Here is a 5,087-nt window from a genome sequence, read left to right on the forward strand (position 1 = left end):
AACAGGAGAAAGTTACTGAAGAACTATTAAGAGAGACAAGAATTTATATGTATAAAACAAAGGCAGAGAAAATGACAGGCTATTTTGAGTTTGGACTCAAGCTGGTGTTATGGTGCAAAATCATGAGCGGATGCTGATAATACCCAGGTCATGGTTTTGATACTGATTGCTGCATCTACAGAAATAGTAGCTCTCCATCTTTATAAATATTTTTATTAACTATTTCTGTGCCTTTGAGTCATTTTGAAGAAACATTGACTGTATCGAAAGATGCAATGTCTTCTCCATTTATATTCTTTCTGATCTAAGTCTATTGAACTAAGTGGATAGAATCTTATTTGATTTAGTACAGTTATACTGGTCTGGATCAAAGGCTGTTTAAATCAAAGTAACATGCCTCTTAGTTCTGTGACTTTGAGACTGAGTTTAGACACCCAGGTTCTAGCCAGACGCCCAAGCCATTTTCTTTCAATTCAAGTATCCCAGTATCATCTTACACTATCGTCTTATTCCAGGAAAGCATCTCTGTTTTGAAGAATAACTGAAGTTCAAAGTAGGAAGTCAAAATTAACGACGTTCTTAACTTTCTGTAGAAGTCAAATCATGCACTGTATCTGTAAGCTAAAAACCAAAAAACCATTTCTGTTATGTGACATGGAAGTTAAGATCCTTGATCCTGAGGAATTTTGAATTAAAGTTGTATTCTTTCTACCAAATGAATATTTCTTCTGTTAAGCAAAATGTTTTAGAGCAAAGTTTTAACTAGAGAAAAATACTTTATAAACTATATAAAGATAAGAATAATAGAATTTTTCTTTTAATTTACCTATCTACAGTGAAATCATAAAATATGTTTGAGGGAAAGAACTTAGAGGAACAGTTTTTTCTTGAATTGGTTTTATAGTTTCAAAAGTAGATAAACAGTTTTCATTGAGTGTTTCAAATGTCTGACATCATATAAACGGAAATGGAGCTGAGGTTAGGAACTTCTTCGGTGGAACATGTAGATTCCAACAGCATTGGTATTTAAAGAGATGTTTTGATAGAGTGATAGAAAAACATAAATGCATTGTTTTTCATATTTACCTCTGAATTTTTCAGTGTTAAATAGTTAAATAAATAAGGCTTGTATCAAACTGTTCCATCTGTAAATGCATTTAATTGCACAAATTAATTAATTTATATAGATTTATTATGCATTCAACATTTGTTTACTTTATGGTACACCTGTTCCAACCTGTCTTGGGGTGACCTTATGATGTGTATCCCATATCACTGCCTATGCCCAGAAATTAATTATTGGCCTTTCTATGCCTCTGAACTGAGCCTGAGAGGGGGAAGAAAAAACTGAGCAAAACTTTCTCAAAGCAGTTTGAAACTTGTTCAAGGTCACATAAAGATAGCAGGTTTTTTTTCCAGCTGGGGCAGGGGGGGAGCGAGGAAGCACCCAGGCTGGCAGTTTTTTTCCAGTCAGCTTTTGGCCAGTTTTTTGGGCAGTTCCTTGTTCTCTGGAGAGAGGCTGAGAGCTGAACTTTTCCTTCTCTGGAATTTCGGATTTTCTCCCTTTTCTACTGGACTGCCTGATTGCTGTAACATCAGAGCACATCGGGAGGACTTTCCACCGGGCACAGAGGGCCTGGCCCCGGCCCAAGCCCCAGCTCCGAGGAGACCAAAGGGAGGACTCGAACACTTTCCCAGGTTTTTCCTCTACAGCGAAAGATTTTACCATTTAACATTATTTTCCTTTCCCGTGTGCTTGGTAAATAAATAGTTTTATCTTCTTCACTTTCCTTCGAGGAAAATTTATTTTTTTTCCCGAACCTGGTGGGGGGAGGGGTGGTTGTGCCTTCTCTCAGAGTATATATATTTGGCCAAACCGGAACACAGCCTTACCACCATAAGGTTTCATTGAGTTTACTGATCTTGGATCATTAAAAACAAAAGTCAGCCCTGATTTTTAGAGCTAGGAATAAACGGAGCAAAAAGAGAAAAAAAAAATGGCAGAACACACTTTTATGTTTCTTTAAAGTGGATGGAGACTTAAAAAGTCTGTTAACAAAAGTTGGTATTCTCCTGCTGGAGTATTCAGATGGTATGTATTTACAAGCCATTTATTACCAGATAAAGTGCACTCAGAAAGCTTTATCTTTTAAGAGCTGCACAGTCCATTAGGGAGGACTTCTGTAAGATATTGGCTGACATTGCCTGTAGTGATAAGTACTTTTTTCCCTGCAAGTGTAGAGGCTACAAAAAAAAAGAATAACCCTCTCCCTCCATTGCTAGTATTTTTTATTATTTTATAAGATCATCGATATTTGGGAAAGAAAAGAAAATATGGAATCATATTGCCCTTTTAAAAAACATAATTTTCAGGCTCATTTCCTGAAGTTTATCCTCACAATATTTTAATTAATTGTATGTATAGTTAAAATAATGCTTTTTTCTCTTTCTCTTTCACATTACCATAGTAATAACATAGTATAATGTGACATTTTCATGGATGCTGAATATATTTAAATAATGTACTAAAATATCTTCTTGTGAGTTATTTGGTTTTTCCTAGCTTGCTGGCACTGCTTCACTCTCCACATTGCTGACTTTCAAAATTGCCTGAATTAAATGGTGTTCAAGGAACAACATTAGGCTGTCAAATGACAGAGCATGAAGCTGGAAAGCAGCAGTAACAGATTTATGGAGAGAGTAAACTTACCTACACAGCATGACTAATTTGAAGCTCAGCTAGCAGTGACGTGAGCAGCAGATGTGACCAAAGTGTCTACTCTTCAGACTTATACATGTAATTTTCACTGTTGTGAGTGTTACAAATAAGTCTCTACAACACAGTAGAATCCCTGTTATCTGCTCAGCTGAAGAAACATGCTGATGATACCATTGATCTGACCCCAAAAACAACCACATTTGGTGAAGTCAGGGAAGGTAACACTGTTGGATTGGTTGCTTCTCGTGAAGTGTAGTTCAGACATAAACATTTCTCAGTAAAATTTCTTGGGCTGTTTTTCTTATGACTGTTCAGATTGGCTTGCCAGAACATACCAGGCTGGATTGCAGTATATTCTTTTGAATTGTTCGTATTCAGCAATGGCTCATGTTCTAACATATAGTTCTGACTTCTACAAATGTTGTAGTTTGGATCAATTTTTGGCTTCAGTAAGAACTTCAGGTCAACACCCCTGACAACAAGATCTTTAGTAGCCAAGGGGTGTTCAGAAGTTGCCACATAAAATGCACAACATTTTTGAAATGATGTGTTCAAGGGAGGACTTTGTTTTTCTATTTTCCAAGTACTTTCTTTCTAAGTGGCTGAGAACCAAATGAATTCTTTGGCAAAGTGATGTACATAAACTCATAAAACATGTTTTTTCTTTATATGTCCTTCTGTGCAGAAGTTATTTCCTCAAAGGCAGCCGGTGTTAATGTGTTGAAGGTGAAGCAGCTAATAGCTTAATTTGTAATTGTGTTTCTTTATAGCACATACAGAAATATTTTACAAACGATTCAGTAATCTCTGAATTCCAAACTCAGCTTCTATAAGACATAGTTATTAGTGTATTCCAATTATTAGGCAGTCTTCTTTGAGGCTGTTGGTGGCACATTGTTTTTCAGAGAGAGACATATTCGCTCAATTTCCAAATCTACTTCTAAGCTCATCAACTTTTTTTGGATTTTGTGGGGAGGTTGATTTACATGGAAAGGTGTTCAGAATAAGAAGAGAAAAATATGTAAACTTTATGTTTCATTGCATTTTTTTTATCAGAACAATGGCAAGAATAAATTCATGGTTAGACACATTCACAGCAATGTAGGACATAAACTGCATAAAATAGTGATGATGATGATGATGACGATGATGACGACGATGATGACAATGGTGATGATAGTGGTGATGATGATCACAGCAAAATACTGTGCTGAGGAAGAAAGAAGATGATGCTACTCAAGATCTTGCTGCTCAATGCTCAGTTGGTTGGATGTCTGCTTTGAGGCTCTAGGTATGTGCAAGTACTCAGGCTAGTGGGGTTCTTGATGGCTCCCTCTCCTGTCACCGTTGCTGCAACTTCCAGCATCTGGAGCTCCTCAGTGCCATTCCTGCAGGTCAGCTTCCATGACTTTAGTGGGAACATATGCTTTTGAATGAGGCCTCAAAAGATAAAGATGAGTTCAGGCTTGAGTATCAGCACTCTAAACGCCAGATTTATACTTTTGTTGGACAAGATTTAAATATGACATCTCACAGAGCTGGACTTCTTGTCTCTGCAATATTTCTCTCTCTGTTGTAATTGCTATGGACTTGTGATTGAGTGTAGTTTGGAAAAAAATATAACTCCCCCCACATTGGAATTGTGCAGTAACTTCACAGGAGAGTAACATCTCTTTTGGCTTGGTAGGTTTTTATCTGACAGTTTCTGTTCAGCCAAAATGTTTTCCAAATGCCCTGCCTTCAAACTGTATTTCCTACCATCTGTCATGGTCTTTGTGCTAGATTGCCTAGGTGGGTTGCAGCCATCACAAAACAGAAACAGATCTTTCTATCAGATGATCTGTTTGCCAAAAGATATGTATACATTCTGGAATTTCACTTTGGTGTAAGGATGTCTTTCCTCATTATATATTAACATCCCCAGTTGTGTTTAGTTGTTGAGCATAAAACCCAGCCAGCTATCTATTCAACTGTATTTATGCATAAAATATTTTTTAAATTAAAGTTTTAATTTAATTTAGTTTTTATGAGTTCCTATAATATTAAATTGCTTAAATAATTAGTCTTCCTTAAGTGTGTATTTAAACACCTGTTCATGTTTAACTACATGTGTATAATATATGAATAACTTTCTATTCTCAAAGGAAAGAATAATGGTGCCTGTTATGTTATAAATACCTAGAAAAATTAAGATCTGTCCTTGAGGACTTTCAATGCTAGACGCTTAAATTTACACAGTTACAAAAGAAAAGATGTTCCACAACTCAGAAGACTTTTTGCACTACTGAGGTTAAAATTTAGATCAGAAACAGGAAATGACTGAAAGAAATAATAGCAGCAGGAGCCAGGAGGAGGAGAGAGGAGAGGA

This window comes from Corvus brachyrhynchos, unplaced genomic scaffold (genome assembly GCF_000691975.1).
Source record: "Corvus brachyrhynchos isolate BGI_N302 unplaced genomic scaffold, ASM69197v1 scaffold90, whole genome shotgun sequence".
Lineage (NCBI taxonomy): Eukaryota > Metazoa > Chordata > Aves > Passeriformes > Corvidae > Corvus > Corvus brachyrhynchos.